Source organism: Mixophyes fleayi, unplaced genomic scaffold (assembly GCF_038048845.1).
Source record: "Mixophyes fleayi isolate aMixFle1 unplaced genomic scaffold, aMixFle1.hap1 Scaffold_322, whole genome shotgun sequence".
NCBI lineage: Eukaryota > Metazoa > Chordata > Amphibia > Anura > Limnodynastidae > Mixophyes > Mixophyes fleayi.
This window is the reverse complement of record NW_027447240.1, coordinates 15,001-32,500: the sequence shown is the minus strand read 5'-3', so window position 1 is coordinate 32,500 and position 17,500 is coordinate 15,001. Positions and strand designations below refer to the sequence as shown.

The window sequence follows — 17,500 nt, the reverse complement described above, 5'->3', positions numbered from 1 at the left end:
CCTTCAATGCTGGTTTTGAGATGTAGGTCAGTAGGCAACAAATACCTACAGCCACACCACCCTGAACAAGCCCAATCTCACCTGATCTTGGAAGCTAAGCAGGGCCGGGCCTGGTTAGTACTTGGATGGGAGAACACCTGGGAATACCAGGTGCTGTAGGCCTTTTTTTTCTCTCTCTCTTGTTCTTGCTTCCTTCAATGCTGGTTTTGAGATGTATAAGAGATGTAGGTCTGTAATCAACCAACACCTACAGCCTCACCACCCTGAACAAGCCCAATCTCGTCTGATCTTGGAAGCTAAGCAGGGGCGGGCCTGGTTAGTACTTGGATGGGAGACCACCTGGGAATACCAGGTGCCGTAGGCCTTTTTTTTTTTCTCTCTCTTGTTCTTGCTTCCTTCAATGCTGGTTTTGAGATGTATGAGAGATGTAGGTCAGTAGGTAACAAATACCTACAGCCACACCACCCTGAACAATCCTGATCTTGGATGCTAAGCAGGGCTGGGCTTGGTTAGTACTTGGATGGGAGACCACCTGGGAATTTGAGGTGCTGTAAGCCTTTTTTTTTTTCTCTCTCTTGTTCTTGCTTCCTTCAATGCTGGTTTTGAGATGTAGGTCAGTAGGAAACAAATACCTACAGCCACACCACGCTGAGCAAGCCCAATCTCGTCTGATCTTGGAAGCTAAGCAGGGTCAGGCCTGGTTAATACTTGGATGGGAGACCACCTGGAAATACCAGGTGCCGTAGGCCTTTTTTTTTCTCTCTCTTGTTCTTGCTTCCTTCAATGCTAGTTTTGAGATGTATAAGAGATGTAGGTCAGTAGGCAGCCAATACATACAGCCACACCTCCCTGAACAAGCCCAATCTTGTCTGATCTTGGTAGCTAAGCAGGGCCGGGCCTGGCTAGTACTTGGATGGGAGACCACTTGGGAATTCCAGGAGCTGTTGGCCTTTTTTTTTTCTCTCTCTTGTTCTTGCTTTCTTCAATTATTATTATTATTATTATTAATTTTTATTTATAGGGCGCCACTAGGTATCCGTAGCGCCGTACAGGGACAAACAAAGTACAATACAAGGTGAGACAGCACGATACAGTAAACAAAATGCACAGTAACTCCGAGATCTCAAAGCACAGCTAGAGGGGCGGGTGGAGGGGAGAGGGGAAGGTCCCGCATACGGCGGAGCTCAAGAGGGCACGGAGGGCAGGGAAACCCCCAGAGAGGAGAGGAGGGAGCAAGAGGGAACGGGGAGGAGGAGGGCAAGGTAGCTGGAGAGCAGAGTTAAAGTGGTGAAGACAGGAGGAGAGGTGACCCTGCTCGAAGGAGCGTACAATCTAAGGGGTGGGGTAGACAGACAGAGAGACACGAGGGAGGGAGAGAAGGAGGATAAGAGAAGGGGAGTGAAGGGGAAGAGGCAGAAGATCTGGTAGGGAGTTAAGTGGGAGACTGGAAGGCTTTAAGAAAAAGGTGGGTTTTTAGAGCCCGTTTGAAACTGGACAGATTAGGGCAGGTTCTGATAGAGGGAGGGAGCTTGTTCCAGTGGAGGGGGGCAGCGCGGGCAAAGTCTTGGATACGCGCATGGGAGGAGGTGATCAGGGGAGAAGAGAGGCGACGGTCATTGGCTGATCGGAGAGGGCGGGAAGGAGCATGAATAGAGAGGAGGGTGGAGATGTAGGGTGCAGTGGAGTTGGCGAGGGCCTTGTAAGTAAGAGTGAGAAGCTTGAAGAGGATTCTGAAGGGGAAGGGGAGCCAGTGAAGGGATAGGTAGAGGGGGGAGACAGACGCGGAGCGGCGAGAAAGGAAGATAAGCCTAGCAGCTGCGTTAAGAACAGATCGAAGGGGGGCGAGATGAGATTGGGGCAGGCCAGTAAGGAGGAGGTTGCAGTAGTCCAAGCGGGAGATGATCAGAGAGTGAATAAGACATTTGGTGGCATCCTGGGAGAGGAAGGGCCGGATGCGAGCGATGTTACGCAGCTGGAAGCGGCAGGATTTCGCGAGAGAGAGAATGTGGGGGCCGAAGGAGAGAGAGGAGTCGAGGATGACACCGAGGCAGCGAAGTTGGGGGACAGGGGAGATAGAGGTGTTGTCGACAGTGATAGCGAGGTCAGCAGGGGGCGAGGTATGAGAGGGAGGAAAGACTATGAGTTCTGTTTTGGCGAGGTTGAGTTTGAGGAATCGAGAGGACATCCAGGAGGAGATGGCAGAGAGGCAGGCGGACACCCTAGAGAGGAGGGAGGGAGAGAGATCAGGTGAGGAGAGGTATAGTTGAGTGTCGTCAGCATAGAGGTGGTAGTTGAGGCCATAGGAGCTGATGAGTTCACCCAGGGAAGAGGTGTATAGAGAGAAGAGTAGGGGTCCCAGGACGGAGCCCTGAGGGACCCCGACTGGAAGGGAGGACGGGGGGGAGAGAGAACCAGATGTGGTGACGGAGAAGGATCGGTCAGCAAGGTACGAGGTGAACCAGGACAGGACAGGGCCGGAGAGGCCAAAGGACTGGAGGGTGTGGAGGAGGAGGGGGTGGTCGACGGTGTCGAAGGCTGCAGACAGGTCGAGGAGGATGAGAAGGGAGAAGTGGCCCCTGGCTTTAGCAGAGAGGAGATCGTTGGTGACTTTAGCTAGGGCCGTTTCAGTGGAGTGAAGGGGGCGGAAACCAGACTGGAGGGGATCAAGGAGGTAGTGTTCGGAAAGGTAGGAGGAAAGACGGCTGCAGACGAGCCTCTCGAGGATTTTGGAGGCAAAGGGGAGAAGTGAAATGGGGCGATAGTTAGAGGGAGAAGTAGGGTCAAGATTAGGTTTCTTAAGGATGGGGGATACGAGAGCATGTTTGAAGGAGGAGGGGAAGATGCCGGTGGAGAGGGAAAGATTAAAGAGGTGAGCGAGGTGGGAGCAGGTGGTGGGGGAAAGGGAGCGAAGAAGGTGGGAGGGGATGGGATCCAGGGGACAGGTAGTTGGGGGGGAGGATGAAATAATAGAGTGGACTTCCTCACCGGTGGTGAGGCGGAAGGAGTGGAAGGGAAGGTGGCTAGGGGGGGAAGTACGGAAAAGAGGGAGGTGGATGAGAGAGTGGAGGAGGAGATATCAAGTCGGATGGCCTCAATTTTGGAGGAGAAAAAGGAGGCGAAGTCGGAGGCAGTCAGGGAGGAGGGGTTGGGAGGAGGGGGTGGGGCCAGGAGAGTGCTGAATGTGGCGAAGAGGCGGCGGGGGTTAGAGGATTGGGAAGAGATGAGGGATTTAAAGAAAGATTGTTTAGCAAGAGAGAGGGCAGAGCTGTATGATGAAAGGATGAATTTAAAATGGAGGAAGTCCGCTAGGGAGCGGGATTTTCTCCAGTGGCGTTCAGCGGTACGGGAGCATTTTTGGAGGAAGCGGGTGAATTTGGAGTGCCAGGGTTGGGGTTTGGAGCAGCGAGGGTGGACGGAGTGGGCAGGGGCGACCGCATCCAGAGCAGAGGTGAGGGTGAGATTGTAGAGGGAGACCGCCTGGTTGGGGCAGGCCAGGGAGGAAAGGGGAGAAAGGAGGGTATCGAGAGAGGAGGACAGAGAGGCCGGGTTAAGAGCGTCAAGGTTGCGTATGGATAGAGAAGGTTTAGGCAGGGGGGGGGAGCAGGAGAAGAGGAGAGAGAGAAGGAGAGGAGATGGTGATCGGATAGAGGAAAGGGAGAGATGGAGAAGTCAGAGAGCCTACAGAGGTAGGAGAAGACAAGGTCAAGGGAGTGACCAAGGCAGTGGGTAGAGGAGGAGGTCCATTGGGTAAGACCAAGGGAGGAAGAAAGGGTGAGCAGTTTGCTGGAAGCTGGGTCAGTGGGATTGTCCATGGGGAAGTTAAAGTCGCCAAGGATGATGGAGGGGAGGTCGGAGGAGAGGTGGTGAGGAAGCCAGGCAGCAAAGTTGTCAAGGAAGAGGGAGGTGGGGCCAGGGGGGCGGTAGATGACCGTGACACGGAGATGGATGGGGTAAAAGAGGCGGATGGAGTGGGCTTCAAAGGAGGAGAAGGAGAGGGAGGGTTCAGGGGGGATGACACGAAAAGTACAGGTGGGGGATAGGAGGAAGCCCACTCCCCCGCCTGGGCGGGCACCAGGTCTGGCGGAGTGGGTGAAGGTGAGGCCACCATAGGAGAGGGCAGCGGGGGAGGCGGTGTCAGAATCGGAGAGCCATGTTTCAGTAATGGCAAGGAGGTTAAGAGAGTTGGATAAAAAGAGGTCGTGGATAGCAGTCAGTTTGTTGCGGACTGACCTAGCGTTCCAGAGGGCACATGAGAAGGGGGGAGAGGAGAGGGGGGAGATGGGGATGAGGTTAGCAAGAAGGGCAGTACGCGGGGGAGGGCGGGCAGGAGAGGTAGGGCGGGGGGAGAGTGTGGGTATGGAACGAGAGCAGGGAGGCATAGTAGGGAGAGAGATGGCAAAAAGAGGGTGGAGGAAGAACGAGTGAAATAAAGAGAAAGGACAGAGAAATATAGATAAAGCAGGGCAGGGAGACAATGGCGATATGGAAGACAACAGGGAGACAATGGCAAAATGGAAGACAATGGCAAGATGGGAGACAGTGGTAAAATGAGAGACAGTGGCAAAATGAGAGACAGTGGCAAAATGAGAGACAGTGGCAAAATGAGAGACAGTGGCAAAATGAGGGACAGTGGCAAAATGAGGGACAGTGGCAAAATGAGAGACAAAGGCAAAATGGGAGACAATGGCAAAATGGGAGACAATGGCAAAATGGGAGACAATGACAAAGTTAGGGCGTGGAAGGCATGGAGCAACAGGACAGAGAGATACTAAGGGCAAAGAAACAGGTCAGAATAAAAACAGTTACAAATAGTAAAAAATATGTAGTAAAAAAAAAAAAAAAGTAACAGGTGAGTGTAGAATCAGGAAGAAAAGAAACAAAACAGAGTAAAGGTAGGTAAAGTATTATAAGGCAAAACAAAAAATGGCAGGTACCTAAAACAGATAAAGAATGCAATCCGGAAAAATAGTATCTGGTACCAATCAAGTCTGAGGTGCAGGCGGAGGTGCAGATCCAGGGGGAAAAGGTAAAGTCACGGTGAGGAGGTCAGTCACAGTTCCAGGGAGACAGTTGTGGGAGCAGGGCACCAGATGAGATGAGGGGGAGCAGGAACATGGAGGACATCAGAGGAGGATAGAGGAAGATGACTCACGGCAGGAGGTGGGCATCAGGAGAGGAGAGCCAGCAGGATCGCTGAAGGCCAGGAGCATGGGGGAACCATCCGATGGCGATCAGTGGAGGAGGAGGTGACCTGGGCGAGGATGATGGCAGCGGCAGTTCAAGGCAGGGGAGGAGACCAGCACTCGAGGCCAGGGATTCAGGCCGGAAGTAGGCCTCACCGACTTGCAGGCAGGCCAGGCAGCGAAGATCCGGAGGAGGCAAGACAGCCAGTGGTTGCAGCTGGGCCGGAGATCCAGGGAAGCCAGGAGCAGAGGCAAGAAGGCGGCTGCGGTACAAGGCAGGCGAGGAGACCGGCACACGAGGCCGGGGATTCAGGCCGGAAGTGGGCCTCACCGACGTGCAGGCAGTGAAGATCCGGAGGAGGTAGAGAGTCTTGGGGAGACAGTTGGGCCGGAGATCCAGGAGCAGAGGCGAGGAGCCGGCTGGGTCATAGCCAGAGGTTGCAGCTGGGCCGGAGATCCAGGAAATGAGCGATCCAGGAGATTCAGCGATGAGCCAGGAGGCAGCAGGCCGGAGCCGGGGGCTCGATTAGGTGGCACCGCGGGATGCAGCCGCAGTAAGGATCGCCGATTGAAGCTGAAGCCGGGTGAGTGAAGGTAAGTGAGAAGTGAGGCGGGAAGAGGAGGAAGGACAACGTAGAGCTGCCGAGCTGCTCCACGGGAATAAGGAGCCAAGGATATGACCCCAGTGGAGAGCTCGCGCGGCACGTCCTTCCTCGTCCAGAGCAGGAAATGCTGGTTTTGAGATGTAGGTCAGTAGGCAACAAATAACTACAGCCACACCCACACCACCCTGAACAAGCCTAATCTCATCTGATCTTGGAAACTAAGCAGGGTCGGGCCTGGTTAGTATTTGGATGGGAGACCACCTGGGAATACCAGGTGCCATAGGCCTTTTTTTTTTCTCTCTCTTGTTCATGCTTCCTTCAATGCTGGTTTTGAGATGTATAAGAGATGTAGGTCAGTAGGCAACCAATACCTACAGCCACACCACCCAGAACAAGAACAATCTCATCTGATCTTGGAAGCTAAGCAGGGCCAGGCCTGGTTAGTACTTGGCTCGGAGACCACCTGGGAATACCAGGTGCCGTAGGCCTTTTTTTTTCTCTCTTTTGTTCTTGCTTCCTTCAATGCTGGTTTTGAGATGTATAAGAGATGTAGGTCAGTAGGCAACCAATACCTACAGCCACACCACCCTGAACAAGAACAATCTCATCTGATCTTGGAAGCTAAGCAGGGCTAGGCTTGGTTAGTACTTGGATGGGAGACCACCTGGGAATTCAAGGTGCTGTAAGCCTTTTTTTTTTCTCTCTCTTGTTCTTGCTTCCTTCAATGCTGGTTTTGAGATGTATAAGAGATGTAGGTCAGTAGGCAACCAATACCTACAGCCACACCACCCTGAACAAGAACAATCTCATCTGATCTTGGAAGCTAAGCAGGGCCAGGCTTGGTTAGTACTTGGATGGGAGACCACCTGGGAATACCAGGTGCCATAGGCCTTTTGTTTTCTCTCTCTTGTTCTTGCTTCCTTCAATGCTGGTTTTAAGATGAATAAGAGATGTAGGTCAGTAGGCAACAAATACCTACAACCACACCACCCTGAACAAGCCCAATCTCGTCTGATCTTGGAAGCTAAGCAGCGCTGGGCCTGGTTAGTACTTGGATGGGAGACCACCTGGGAATACCAGGTGCTTTAGGCCTTTTTTTTCTCTCTCTTGTTCCTGCTTCCTTCAATGCTGGTTTTGAGATGTATAAGAGATGTAGGTCAGGAAGGAACTAATACCTACAGCCACACCACCCTGAACAATACCAATCTCATCTGATCTTGGAAGCTAAGCAGAGCTGGGCCTGGTTAGTACTTGGATGGGAGACCACCTGGGAATACCAGGTGCCGTAGACCTTTTTTTGTCTCTCTCTTGTTCTTGCTTCCTTCAATGCTGGTTTTGAGATGTATAAGAGATGTAGGTCAGTAGGCAACCAATACCCATGTGAGGCAACCTGGGAATTCCAGGTGCTGTAGGCCTTTTTTTTTCTCTCTCTTGTTCTTGCTTTCTTCAATGCTGGTTTTGAGATGTAGGTCAGTAGGCAACAAATACCTACAGCCACACCACACTGAGCAAGCCCAATCTCGTCTGATCTTGGAAGCTAAGCAGGGTCGGGCCTGGTTAATACTTGGATGGGAGACCACCTGGAAATACCAGGTGCTGTAGGCCTTTTTTTTCTCTCTCTTGTTCTTGCTTCCTTCAATGCTAGTTTTGAGATATATAAGAGATGTAGGTCAGTAGGCAGCCAATACATACAGCCACACCTCCCTAAGCAAGCCTAATCTCGTCTGATCTTGGAAGCTAAGCAGGGCTGGGCCTGGTTAGTACTTGGATGGGAGACCACCTGGGAATACCAGGTGCTGTAGGCCTTTTTTTTTCTCTCTCTTGTTCTTGCTTCCTTCAATGCTGGTTTTAAGATGAATAAGAGATGTAGGTCAGTAGGCAACAAATACCTACAACCACACCACCCTGAACAAGCCCAATCTCGTCTGATCTTGGAAGCTAAGCAGCGCTGGGCCTGGTTAGTACTTGGATGGGAGACCACCTGGGAATACCAGCTGCTTTAGGCCTTTTTTTTTCTCTCTCTTGTTCCTGCTTCCTTCAATGCTGGTTTTGAGATGTATAAGAGATGTAGGTCAGGAAGGAACCAATACCTACAGCCACACCACCCTGAACAATACCAATCTCATCTGATCTTGGAAGCTAAGCAGGGCTGGGCCTGGTTAGTACTTGGATGGGAGACCACCTGGGAATACCAGGTGCCGTAGACCTTTTTTTGTCTCTCTCTTGTTCTTGCTTCCTTCAATGCTGGTTTTGAGATGTATAAGAGATGTAGGTCAGTAGGCAACCAATACCCATGTGAGGCAACCTGGGAATTTCAGGTGCTGTAGGCCTTTTTTTTTCTCTCTCTTGTTCTTGCTTTCTTCAATGCTGGTTTTGAGATGTAGGTCAGTAGGCAACAAATACCTACAGCCACACCACACTGAGCAAGCCCAATCTCGTCTGATCTTGGAAGCTAAGCAGGGTCGGGCCTGGTTAATACTTGGATGGGAGACCACCTGGAAATACCAGGTGCTGTAGGTCTTTTTTTTTCTCTCTCTTGTTCTTGCTTCCTTCAATGCTAGTTTTGAGATATATAAGAGATGTAGGTCAGTAGGCAGCCAATTCATACAGCCACACCTCCCTAAGCAAGCCTAATCTCGTCTGATCTTGGAAGCTAAGCAGGGCTGGGCCTGGTTAGTACTTGGATGGGAGACCACCTGGGAATACCAGGTGCTGTAGGCCTTTTTTTTTCTCTCTCTTGTTCTTGCTTCCTTCAATGCTGGTTTTGAGATGTATAAGACATGTAGGTCAGTAGGCAACCAATACCTACAGCCACACCACCCTGAACAAGCCCAATCTTGTCTGATTTTGGAAGCTAAGCAGGGCCGGGCCTGGTTAGTACTTGGATGGGAGACCACCTGGGAATTCCAGGTGCCTTAGGCATTCTTTTATTTCTCTCGTTACTGCTTCCTTCAATGCTGGTTTTGAGATGTATAAGAGATGTAGGTCAGTAGAAAACCAATACCTACAGCCACGCCACCCTGAACAAGCCCAATCTCATCTGATCTTGGAAGGTAAGCAGGGCTGGGCCTAGTTAGTACTTGGATGGGAGACCACCTGGGAATACCAGGTGCCGTAGGCCATTTTTTTTCTCTCTCTTGTTCTTGCTTCCATCAATGCTGGTTTTGAAATGAATAAGAGATGTAGGTCAGTAGACAACCAAAACCTACAGCCACGCAACCCTGAACAAGCCCAATCTCATCTGATCTTCGAAGCTAAGCAGGGCCGGGCCTGGTTAGTACTTGGATGGGAGACCACCTGGGAATACCAGGTGCTGTAGGCATTTTTTTTTCTCTCTCTTGTTCTTGCTTCCTTCAATGCTGGATTTGAGATGTATAAGAGATGTAGGTCAGTAGACAACCATTACCCACGGCCACACCACCCTGAACAAGCCCAATCTCGTCTGATCTTGGAAGCTAAGCAGGGCCATGCCTGATTAGTACTTAGATGGGAGACCACCTGGGAATACCAGGTGCCATAGGCCATTTTTTTCTCTCTCTTGTTCTTGCTTCCTTCAATGCTAGTTTTGAGATGTAGGTCAGTAGGCAACAAATACCTACAGCCACACCACCCTGAATAAGCCCCATCTCACCTGATCTTGGAAGCTAAGCAGGGCCGGGCCTGGTTAGTACTTGGATGGGAGACCACCTGGGAATACCAGGTGCTGTAGGCCTTTTTTTTCTCTCTCTCTTGTTCTTGCTTCCTTCAATGCCGGTTTTGAGATGTATAAGACATGTAGGTCAGTAAACAACCAATGCCTACAGCCACGCCACCCTGAACAAGCCCAATCTTGTTTGATCTTCGAAGCTAAGCAGGGGCGGGCCTGGTTAGTACTTGGATGGGAGACCACCTGGGAATACCAGGTGCCATCGGCCTTTTTTTTTTCTCTCTCTTGTTCTTGCTTCCTTCAATGCTGGTTTTGAGATGTATGAGAGATGTAGGTCAGTAGGCAACAAATACTTACAGCCACACCACCCTGAACAAGCCCAATCTTGACTGATCTTGGAAGCTAAGCATGGCTGGGCTTGGTTAGTACTTGGATGGGAGACCACCTGGGAATTTGAGGTGCTGTAAGCCTTTTTTTTTTTCTCTCTCTTGTTCTTGCTTCCTTCAATGCTGGTTTTGAGATGTATAAGAGATGTAGGTCAGTAGGCAATCAATACCTACAGCTACACCACCCTGAACAAGAACAATTTTGTCTGATCTTGGAAGCTAAGCAGGGCTGGGCCTGGTTAGTACTTGGATGGGAGACCACCTGGGAATACCAGGTGCTTTAGACCTTTTTTTTTCTCTCTCTTATTCTTGCTTCCTTCAATGCTGGTTTTGAGATGTATAAGAGATGTTGGTCAGGAGGGACCCAATACCTACAGCCACACCACCCTGAACAAGACCAATCTCATCTGATCTTGGAAGCTAAGCAGGGCTGGGCCTGGTTAGTACTTTGATGGGAGACCACCTGGGAATACCAGGTGCCATAGTCCTTTTTTTTGTCTCTCTCTTGTTCTTGCTTCCTTCAATGCTGGTTTTGAGATGTATAAGAGATGTAGGTCAGTAGGCAACCAATACCCATGTGAGGCAACCTGAGAATTCCAGGTGCGGTAGGCCTTTTTTTTTCTCTCTTTTGTTCTTGCTTCCTTCAATGCTGGTTTTGAGATGTAGGTCAGTAAGTAACAAATACCTACAGCCACACCACACTGAGCAAGCCCAATCTTGTCTGATCTTGGAAGCTAAGCAGGGTCAGGCCTGGTTAATACTTGGATGGGAGACCACCTGGAAATACCAAGTGCTGTAGGCCTTTTTTTTTCTCTCTCTTGTTCTTGCTTCCTTCAATGCTAGTTTTGAGATGTATAAGAGATGTAGGTCAGTAGGCAACCAATACCTACAGCCACACCCTCCTGAACAAGTCCAATCTCGTCTGACCTTGGAAGCTAAGTAGGGGCGGGCCTGGTTAGTACTTGGATGGGAGACAACTTGGGAATTCCAGGAGCTGTTGGCCTTTTTTTTTTTCTCTCTCTTGTTCTTGCTTCCTTCAATGCTGGTTTTGAGATGTAGGTCAGTAGGCAACAAATAACTACAGCCACGCCACCCTGAACAAGCCCAATCTCATTTGATCTTGGAACCTAAGCAGGGTCGGGCCTGGTTAGTAATTGGATGGGAGACCACCTGGGAATACCAGGTGCCATAGGCCTTTTTTTTTTCTCTCTCTTGTTCTTGCTTCCTTCAATGCTGGTTTTGAGATGTATGAGAGATGTAGGTCAGTAGGCAACAAATACCTACAGCCACACCACCCTGAACAAGCCCAATCTTGACTGATCTTGAAAGCTAAGCAGGGCCGGCCTTGGTTAGTATTTGGATTGGAGACCACCTGGGAATTCCAGGTGCTGTAGGCATTTTTTTATTTCTCTCATTACTGCTTCCTTTCATGCTGGTTTTGAGATGTATAAGAGATGTAGGTCAGTAAGCAACCAACACCTACAGCCACACCACCCTGAACAAGCCCAATCTCACCTGATCTTGGAAGCTAAGCAGGGCTGGGCATGGTTAGTACTTGTATGGGAGACCACCTGGGAATACTTAGTGCTGTAGGCCTTTTTTTTCTGTCTCTCTTGTTCTTGCTTCCTTCAATGCTGGTTTTGAGATGTATAAGAGATGTAGGTCAGTAGGCAACCAATACCTACAGCCACACCACCCAGAACAAGAACAATCTCATCTGATCTTGGAAGCTAAGCAGGTCCAGGCCTGGTTAGTACTTGGCTGGGAGACCACCTGGGAATACCAGGTGCCGTAGGCTTTTTTTTTTCTCTCTTTTGTTCTTGCTTCCTTCAATGCTGGTTTTGAGATGTATAAGAGATGTAGGTCAGTAGGCAACCAATACCTATAGCCACACCACCCTGAACAAGAACAATCTCATCTGATCTTGGAAGCTAAGCAGAGCTAGGCTTGGTTAGTACTTGGATGGGAGACCACTTGGGAATTCCAGGAGCTGTTGGCCTTTTTTTTTTTCTCTCTCTTGTTCTTGCTTCCTTCAATGCTGGTTTTGAGATGTATAAGAGATGTAGGTCAGTAGGCAACCAATACCTACAGCCACACCCTCCTGAACAAGTCCAATCTCGTCTGATCTTGGAAGCTAAGTAGGGCCGGGCCTGGTTAGTACTTGGATGGGAGACCGCTTGGGAATTCCAGGAGCTGTTGGCCTTTTTTTTTTCTCTCTCTTGTTCTTGCTTCCTTCAATGCTGGTTTTGAGATGTAGGTCAGTAGGCAACACATAACTACAGCCACACCACCCTGAACAAGCCTAATCTCGTCTGATCTTGGAAGCTAAGCAGCTGTGGGCCTGGTTAGTACTTGGATGGGAGACCACCTGGGAATACCAGGTGCCATAGGCCTTTTTTTTTCTCTCTCTTGTTCTTGCTTCCTTCAATGCTGGTTTTAAGATGAATAAGAGATGTAGGTCAGTAGGCAACAAATACCTACAGCCACACCACCCTGAACAAGCCCAATCTCGTCTGATCTTGGAAGCTAAGCAGCGCTGGGCCTGGTTAGTACTTGGATGGGAGACCACCTGGGAATACCAGGTATTTTAGGCCTTTTTTTTTCTCTCTCTTGTTCTTGCTTCCTTCAATGCTGGTTTTGAGATGTATAAGAGATGTAGGTCAGGAAGGAACCAATACCTACAGCCACACCACCCTGAACAAGACCAATCTCATCTGATCTTGGAAGCTAAGCAGGGCTGGGCCTGGTTAGTACTTGGATGGGAGACCACCTGGGAATACCAGGTGCTGTAGACCTTTTTTTGTCTTTCTCTTGTTCTTGCTTCCTTCAATGCTGGTTTTGAGATGTATATGAGATGTAGGTCAGGAAGGAACCAATACCTACAGCCACACCACCCTGTACAAGACCAATCTCATCTGATCTTGAAAGCTAAGCAGGGCTGAGCCTGGTTAGTACTTGGATGGGAGACCACCTGGGAATACCAGGTGCCGTAGACCTTTTTTTGTCTCTCTCTTGTTCTTGCTTCCTTCAATGCTGGTTTTGAGATGTATAAGACATGTAGGTCAGTAGGCAACCAATACCTACAGCCACACCACCCTGAACAAGCCCAATCTTGTCTGATTTTGGAAGCTAAGCAGGGCCGGGCCTGGTTAGTACTTGGATGGGAGACCACCTGGGAATTCCAGGTGCCTTAGGCATTCTTTTATTTCTCTCGTTACTGCTTCCTTCAATGCTGGTTTTGAGATGTATAAGAGATGTAGGTCAGTAGAAAACCAATACCTACAGCCACGCCACCCTGAACAAGCCCAATCTCATCTGATCTTGGAAGGTAAGCAGGGCTGGGCCTAGTTAGTACTTGGATGGGAGACCACCTGGGAATACCAGGTGCCGTAGGCCATTTTTTTTCTCTCTCTTGTTCTTGCTTCCATCAATGCTGGTTTTGAAATGAATAAGAGATGTAGGTCAGTAGACAACCAAAACCTACAGCCACACAACCCTGAACAAGCCCAATCTCATCTGATCTTCGAAGCTAAGCAGGGCCGGGCCTGGTTAGTACTTGGATGGGAGACCACCTGGGAATACCAGGTGCTGTAGGCATTTTTTTTTCTCTCTCTTGTTCTTGCTTCCTTCAATGCTGGATTTGAGATGTATAAGAGATGTAGGTCAGTAGACAACCATTACCCACGGCCACACCACCCTGAACAAGCCCAATCTCGTCTGATCTTGGAAGCTAAGCAGGGCCATGCCTGATTAGTACTTAGATGGGAGACCACCTGGGAATACCAGGTGCCATAGGCCATTTTTTTCTCTCTCTTGTTCTTGCTTCCTTCAATGCTAGTTTTGAGATGTAGGTCAGTAGGCAACAAATACCTACAGCCACACCACCCTGAATAAGCCCCATCTCACCTGATCTTGGAAGCTAAGCAGGGCCGGGCCTGGTTAGTACTTGGATGGGAGACCACCTGGGAATACCAGGTGCTGTAGGCCTTTTTTTTCTCTCTCTCTTGTTCTTGCTTCCTTCAATGCCGGTTTTGAGATGTATAAGACATGTAGGTCAGTAAACAACCAATGCCTACAGCCACGCCACCCTGAACAAGCCCAATCTTGTTTGATCTTCGAAGCTAAGCAGGGGCGGGCCTGGTTAGTACTTGGATGGGAGACCACCTGGGAATACCAGGTGCCATCGGCCTTTTTTTTTTCTCTCTCTTGTTCTTGCTTCCTTCAATGCTGGTTTTGAGATGTATGAGAGATGTAGGTCAGTAGGCAACAAATACTTACAGCCACACCACCCTGAACAAGCCCAATCTTGACTGATCTTGGAAGCTAAGCATGGCTGGGCTTGGTTAGTACTTGGATGGGAGACCACCTGGGAATTTGAGGTGCTGTAAGCCTTTTTTTTTTTCTCTCTCTTGTTCTTGCTTCCTTCAATGCTGGTTTTGAGATGTATAAGAGATGTAGGTCAGTAGGCAATCAATACCTACAGCTACACCACCCTGAACAAGAACAATTTTGTCTGATCTTGGAAGCTAAGCAGGGCTGGGCCTGGTTAGTACTTGGATGGGAGACCACCTGGGAATACCAGGTGCTTTAGACCTTTTTTTTTCTCTCTCTTATTCTTGCTTCCTTCAATGCTGGTTTTGAGATGTATAAGAGATGTTGGTCAGGAGGGACCCAATACCTACAGCCACACCACCCTGAACAAGACCAATCTCATCTGATCTTGGAAGCTAAGCAGGGCTGGGCCTGGTTAGTACTTTGATGGGAGACCACCTGGGAATACCAGGTGCCATAGTCCTTTTTTTTGTCTCTCTCTTGTTCTTGCTTCCTTCAATGCTGGTTTTGAGATGTATAAGAGATGTAGGTCAGTAGGCAACCAATACCCATGTGAGGCAACCTGGGAATTCCAGGTGCGGTAGGCCTTTTTTTTTCTCTCTTTTGTTCTTGCTTCCTTCAATGCTGGTTTTGAGATGTAGGTCAGTAAGTAACAAATACCTACAGCCACACCACACTGAGCAAGCCCAATCTTGTCTGATCTTGGAAGCTAAGCAGGGTCAGGCCTGGTTAATACTTGGATGGGAGACCACCTGGAAATACCAAGTGCTGTAGGCCTTTTTTTTTCTCTCTCTTGTTCTTGCTTCCTTCAATGCTAGTTTTGAGATGTATAAGAGATGTAGGTCAGTAGGCAACCAATACCTACAGCCACACCCTCCTGAACAAGTCCAATCTCGTCTGACCTTGGAAGCTAAGTAGGGGCGGGCCTGGTTAGTACTTGGATGGGAGACAACTTGGGAATTCCAGGAGCTGTTGGCCTTTTTTTTTTTCTCTCTCTTGTTCTTGCTTCCTTCAATGCTGGTTTTGAGATGTAGGTCAGTAGGCAACAAATAACTACAGCCACGCCACCCTGAACAAGCCCAATCTCATTTGATCTTGGAACCTAAGCAGGGTCGGGCCTGGTTAGTAATTGGATGGGAGACCACCTGGGAATACCAGGTGCCATAGGCCTTTTTTTTTTCTCTCTCTTGTTCTTGCTTCCTTCAATGCTGGTTTTGAGATGTATGAGAGATGTAGGTCAGTAGGCAACAAATACCTACAGCCACACCACCCTGAACAAGCCCAATCTTGACTGATCTTGAAAGCTAAGCAGGGCCGGCCTTGGTTAGTATTTGGATTGGAGACCACCTGGGAATTCCAGGTGCTGTAGGCATTTTTTTATTTCTCTCATTACTGCTTCCTTTCATGCTGGTTTTGAGATGTATAAGAGATGTAGGTCAGTAAGCAACCAACACCTACAGCCACACCACCCTGAACAAGCCCAATCTCACCTGATCTTGGAAGCTAAGCAGGGCTGGGCATGGTTAGTACTTGTATGGGAGACCACCTGGGAATACTTAGTGCTGTAGGCCTTTTTTTTCTGTCTCTCTTGTTCTTGCTTCCTTCAATGCTGGTTTTGAGATGTATAAGAGATGTAGGTCAGTAGGCAACCAATACCTACAGCCACACCACCCAGAACAAGAACAATCTCATCTGATCTTGGAAGCTAAGCAGGTCCAGGCCTGGTTAGTACTTGGCTGGGAGACCACCTGGGAATACCAGGTGCCGTAGGCTTTTTTTTTTCTCTCTTTTGTTCTTGCTTCCTTCAATGCTGGTTTTGAGATGTATAAGAGATGTAGGTCAGTAGGCAACCAATACCTACAGCCACACCACCCTGAACAAGAACAATCTCATCTGATCTTGGAAGCTAAGCAGGGCTAGGCTTGGTTAGTACTTGGATGGGAGACCACTTGGGAATTCCAGGAGCTGTTGGCCTTTTTTTTTTTCTCTCTCTTGTTCTTGCTTCCTTCAATGCTGGTTTTGAGATGTATAAGAGATGTAGGTCAGTAGGCAACCAATACCTACAGCCACACCCTCCTGAACAAGTCCAATCTCGTCTGATCTTGGAAGCTAAGTAGGGCCGGGCCTGGTTAGTACTTGGATGGGAGACCGCTTGGGAATTCCAGGAGCTGTTGGCCTTTTTTTTTTCTCTCTCTTGTTCTTGCTTCCTTCAATGCTGGTTTTGAGATGTAGGTCAGTAGGCAACACATAACTACAGCCACACCACCCTGAACAAGCCTAATCTCGTCTGATCTTGGAAGCTAAGCAGCTGTGGGCCTGGTTAGTACTTGGATGGGAGACCACCTGGGAATACCAGGTGCCATAGGCCTTTTTTTTTCTCTCTCTTGTTCTTGCTTCCTTCAATGCTGGTTTTAAGATGAATAAGAGATGTAGGTCAGTAGGCAACAAATACCTACAGCCACACCACCCTGAACAAGCCCAATCTCGTCTGATCTTGGAAGCTAAGCAGCGCTGGGCCTGGTTAGTACTTGGATGGGAGACCACCTGGGAATACCAGGTATTTTAGGCCTTTTTTTTTCTCTCTCTTGTTCTTGCTTCCTTCAATGCTGGTTTTGAGATGTATAAGAGATGTAGGTCAGGAAGGAACCAATACCTACAGCCACACCACCCTGAACAAGACCAATCTCATCTGATCTTGGAAGCTAAGCAGGGCTGGGCCTGGTTAGTACTTGGATGGGAGACCACCTGGGAATACCAGGTGCTGTAGACCTTTTTTTGTCTTTCTCTTGTTCTTGCTTCCTTCAATGCTGGTTTTGAGATGTATATGAGATGTAGGTCAGGAAGGAACCAATACCTACAGCCACACCACCCTGTACAAGACCAATCTCATCTGATCTTGAAAGCTAAGCAGGGCTGAGCCTGGTTAGTACTTGGATGGGAGACCACCTGGGAATACCAGGTGCCGTAGACCTTTTTTTGTCTCTCTCTTGTTCTTGCTTCCTTCAATGCTGGTTTTGAGATGTATAAGAGATGTAGGTCAGTAGGCAACCAATACCCATGTGAGGCAACCTGGGAATTCCAGGTGCTGTAGGCCTTTTTTTTTCTCTCTCTTAGTCTTGCTTCCTTCAATGCTAGTTTTGAGATATATAAGAGATGTAGGTCAGTAGGCAGCCAATACATACAGCCACACCTCCCTAAGCAAGCCCAATCTCGTCTGATCTTGGAAGCTAAGCAGGGCTGGGCCTGGTTAGTACTTGGATGGGAGACCACCTGGGAATACCAGGTGCTGTAGGCCTTTTTTTTTCTCTCTCTTGTTCTTGCTTCCTTCAATGCTGGTTTTGAGATGTA

At 49.1% G+C, this 17,500-nt stretch overlaps 2 non-coding genes and 57 pseudogenes across 2 annotated transcripts; all 59 read left to right on the top strand.

The window, feature by feature from the left end:
• Positions 1–43: 43 nt before the first annotated feature.
• On the top strand, positions 44–162 carry LOC142130623 (5S ribosomal RNA; annotated as a pseudogene).
• An 83-nt stretch (positions 163–245) lies between these two features.
• Positions 246–364, top strand: LOC142130601 (5S ribosomal RNA; annotated as a pseudogene).
• Positions 365–630: 266 nt separating this feature from the next.
• Positions 631–749, top strand: LOC142130910 (5S ribosomal RNA; annotated as a pseudogene).
• An 82-nt stretch (positions 750–831) lies between these two features.
• Positions 832–950, top strand: LOC142130870 (5S ribosomal RNA; annotated as a pseudogene).
• A 5,005-nt stretch (positions 951–5,955) lies between these two features.
• Positions 5,956–6,074, top strand: LOC142130939 (5S ribosomal RNA; annotated as a pseudogene).
• Positions 6,075–6,157: 83 nt separating this feature from the next.
• LOC142130958 (5S ribosomal RNA) lies at positions 6,158–6,276 on the top strand (annotated as a pseudogene).
• An 82-nt stretch (positions 6,277–6,358) lies between these two features.
• On the top strand, positions 6,359–6,477 carry LOC142130914 (5S ribosomal RNA; annotated as a pseudogene).
• Positions 6,478–6,560: 83 nt separating this feature from the next.
• On the top strand, positions 6,561–6,679 carry LOC142130913 (5S ribosomal RNA; annotated as a pseudogene).
• An 82-nt stretch (positions 6,680–6,761) lies between these two features.
• LOC142130728 (5S ribosomal RNA) lies at positions 6,762–6,880 on the top strand (annotated as a pseudogene).
• Positions 6,881–6,961: 81 nt separating this feature from the next.
• Positions 6,962–7,080, top strand: LOC142130723 (5S ribosomal RNA; annotated as a pseudogene).
• Positions 7,081–7,274: 194 nt separating this feature from the next.
• LOC142130742 (5S ribosomal RNA) lies at positions 7,275–7,393 on the top strand (annotated as a pseudogene).
• An 81-nt stretch (positions 7,394–7,474) lies between these two features.
• Positions 7,475–7,593, top strand: LOC142130688 (5S ribosomal RNA; annotated as a pseudogene).
• An 82-nt stretch (positions 7,594–7,675) lies between these two features.
• On the top strand, positions 7,676–7,794 carry LOC142130890 (5S ribosomal RNA; annotated as a pseudogene).
• Positions 7,795–7,876: 82 nt separating this feature from the next.
• Positions 7,877–7,995, top strand: LOC142130621 (5S ribosomal RNA; annotated as a pseudogene).
• A 194-nt stretch (positions 7,996–8,189) lies between these two features.
• Positions 8,190–8,308, top strand: LOC142130669 (5S ribosomal RNA; annotated as a pseudogene).
• Positions 8,309–8,390: 82 nt separating this feature from the next.
• On the top strand, positions 8,391–8,509 carry LOC142130681 (5S ribosomal RNA; annotated as a pseudogene).
• An 82-nt stretch (positions 8,510–8,591) lies between these two features.
• Positions 8,592–8,710, top strand: LOC142130865 (5S ribosomal RNA; annotated as a pseudogene).
• An 80-nt stretch (positions 8,711–8,790) lies between these two features.
• LOC142130649 (5S ribosomal RNA) lies at positions 8,791–8,909 on the top strand (annotated as a pseudogene).
• An 82-nt stretch (positions 8,910–8,991) lies between these two features.
• LOC142130748 (5S ribosomal RNA) lies at positions 8,992–9,110 on the top strand (annotated as a pseudogene).
• An 82-nt stretch (positions 9,111–9,192) lies between these two features.
• Positions 9,193–9,311, top strand: LOC142130873 (5S ribosomal RNA; annotated as a pseudogene).
• A 70-nt stretch (positions 9,312–9,381) lies between these two features.
• Positions 9,382–9,500, top strand: LOC142130581 (5S ribosomal RNA; annotated as a pseudogene).
• An 83-nt stretch (positions 9,501–9,583) lies between these two features.
• On the top strand, positions 9,584–9,702 carry LOC142130931 (5S ribosomal RNA; annotated as a pseudogene).
• Positions 9,703–9,785: 83 nt separating this feature from the next.
• Positions 9,786–9,904, top strand: LOC142130895 (5S ribosomal RNA; annotated as a pseudogene).
• An 84-nt stretch (positions 9,905–9,988) lies between these two features.
• LOC142130943 (5S ribosomal RNA) lies at positions 9,989–10,107 on the top strand (annotated as a pseudogene).
• An 82-nt stretch (positions 10,108–10,189) lies between these two features.
• Positions 10,190–10,308, top strand: LOC142130722 (5S ribosomal RNA; annotated as a pseudogene).
• Positions 10,309–10,503: 195 nt separating this feature from the next.
• On the top strand, positions 10,504–10,622 carry LOC142130950 (5S ribosomal RNA; annotated as a pseudogene).
• An 82-nt stretch (positions 10,623–10,704) lies between these two features.
• Positions 10,705–10,823, top strand: LOC142130955 (5S ribosomal RNA; annotated as a pseudogene).
• Positions 10,824–10,896: 73 nt separating this feature from the next.
• LOC142130859 (5S ribosomal RNA) lies at positions 10,897–11,015 on the top strand (annotated as a pseudogene).
• An 83-nt stretch (positions 11,016–11,098) lies between these two features.
• Positions 11,099–11,217, top strand: LOC142130960 (5S ribosomal RNA; annotated as a pseudogene).
• Positions 11,218–11,297: 80 nt separating this feature from the next.
• On the top strand, positions 11,298–11,416 carry LOC142130701 (5S ribosomal RNA; annotated as a pseudogene).
• Positions 11,417–11,499: 83 nt separating this feature from the next.
• Positions 11,500–11,618, top strand: LOC142130948 (5S ribosomal RNA; annotated as a pseudogene).
• Positions 11,619–11,700: 82 nt separating this feature from the next.
• LOC142130944 (5S ribosomal RNA) lies at positions 11,701–11,819 on the top strand (annotated as a pseudogene).
• Positions 11,820–11,903: 84 nt separating this feature from the next.
• On the top strand, positions 11,904–12,022 carry LOC142130854 (5S ribosomal RNA; annotated as a pseudogene).
• A 72-nt stretch (positions 12,023–12,094) lies between these two features.
• Positions 12,095–12,213, top strand: LOC142130934 (5S ribosomal RNA; annotated as a pseudogene).
• Positions 12,214–12,295: 82 nt separating this feature from the next.
• Positions 12,296–12,414, top strand: LOC142130761 (5S ribosomal RNA; annotated as a pseudogene).
• Positions 12,415–12,496: 82 nt separating this feature from the next.
• LOC142130972 (5S ribosomal RNA) lies at positions 12,497–12,615 on the top strand. Its single transcript, XR_012686277.1, has one exon. It is a non-coding gene; the product is annotated as a 5S ribosomal RNA (ribosomal RNA).
• Positions 12,616–12,697: 82 nt separating this feature from the next.
• Positions 12,698–12,816, top strand: LOC142130848 (5S ribosomal RNA; annotated as a pseudogene).
• Positions 12,817–12,898: 82 nt separating this feature from the next.
• Positions 12,899–13,017, top strand: LOC142130864 (5S ribosomal RNA; annotated as a pseudogene).
• Positions 13,018–13,097: 80 nt separating this feature from the next.
• On the top strand, positions 13,098–13,216 carry LOC142130648 (5S ribosomal RNA; annotated as a pseudogene).
• An 82-nt stretch (positions 13,217–13,298) lies between these two features.
• Positions 13,299–13,417, top strand: LOC142130673 (5S ribosomal RNA; annotated as a pseudogene).
• Positions 13,418–13,499: 82 nt separating this feature from the next.
• LOC142130872 (5S ribosomal RNA) lies at positions 13,500–13,618 on the top strand (annotated as a pseudogene).
• A 70-nt stretch (positions 13,619–13,688) lies between these two features.
• LOC142130580 (5S ribosomal RNA) lies at positions 13,689–13,807 on the top strand (annotated as a pseudogene).
• Positions 13,808–13,890: 83 nt separating this feature from the next.
• On the top strand, positions 13,891–14,009 carry LOC142130928 (5S ribosomal RNA; annotated as a pseudogene).
• Positions 14,010–14,092: 83 nt separating this feature from the next.
• On the top strand, positions 14,093–14,211 carry LOC142130894 (5S ribosomal RNA; annotated as a pseudogene).
• Positions 14,212–14,295: 84 nt separating this feature from the next.
• LOC142130941 (5S ribosomal RNA) lies at positions 14,296–14,414 on the top strand (annotated as a pseudogene).
• Positions 14,415–14,496: 82 nt separating this feature from the next.
• On the top strand, positions 14,497–14,615 carry LOC142130720 (5S ribosomal RNA; annotated as a pseudogene).
• Positions 14,616–14,810: 195 nt separating this feature from the next.
• LOC142130949 (5S ribosomal RNA) lies at positions 14,811–14,929 on the top strand (annotated as a pseudogene).
• An 82-nt stretch (positions 14,930–15,011) lies between these two features.
• Positions 15,012–15,130, top strand: LOC142130953 (5S ribosomal RNA; annotated as a pseudogene).
• Positions 15,131–15,203: 73 nt separating this feature from the next.
• Positions 15,204–15,322, top strand: LOC142130858 (5S ribosomal RNA; annotated as a pseudogene).
• An 83-nt stretch (positions 15,323–15,405) lies between these two features.
• On the top strand, positions 15,406–15,524 carry LOC142130959 (5S ribosomal RNA; annotated as a pseudogene).
• Positions 15,525–15,604: 80 nt separating this feature from the next.
• On the top strand, positions 15,605–15,723 carry LOC142130700 (5S ribosomal RNA; annotated as a pseudogene).
• Positions 15,724–15,806: 83 nt separating this feature from the next.
• On the top strand, positions 15,807–15,925 carry LOC142130947 (5S ribosomal RNA; annotated as a pseudogene).
• An 82-nt stretch (positions 15,926–16,007) lies between these two features.
• LOC142130902 (5S ribosomal RNA) lies at positions 16,008–16,126 on the top strand (annotated as a pseudogene).
• An 84-nt stretch (positions 16,127–16,210) lies between these two features.
• On the top strand, positions 16,211–16,329 carry LOC142130853 (5S ribosomal RNA; annotated as a pseudogene).
• A 72-nt stretch (positions 16,330–16,401) lies between these two features.
• Positions 16,402–16,520, top strand: LOC142130933 (5S ribosomal RNA; annotated as a pseudogene).
• Positions 16,521–16,602: 82 nt separating this feature from the next.
• On the top strand, positions 16,603–16,721 carry LOC142130760 (5S ribosomal RNA; annotated as a pseudogene).
• An 82-nt stretch (positions 16,722–16,803) lies between these two features.
• Positions 16,804–16,922, top strand: LOC142130971 (5S ribosomal RNA). Its single transcript, XR_012686276.1, has one exon. It is a non-coding gene; the product is annotated as a 5S ribosomal RNA (ribosomal RNA).
• An 82-nt stretch (positions 16,923–17,004) lies between these two features.
• On the top strand, positions 17,005–17,123 carry LOC142130847 (5S ribosomal RNA; annotated as a pseudogene).
• A 205-nt stretch (positions 17,124–17,328) lies between these two features.
• On the top strand, positions 17,329–17,447 carry LOC142130639 (5S ribosomal RNA; annotated as a pseudogene).
• The last annotated feature ends 53 nt before the right edge of the window (positions 17,448–17,500 follow it).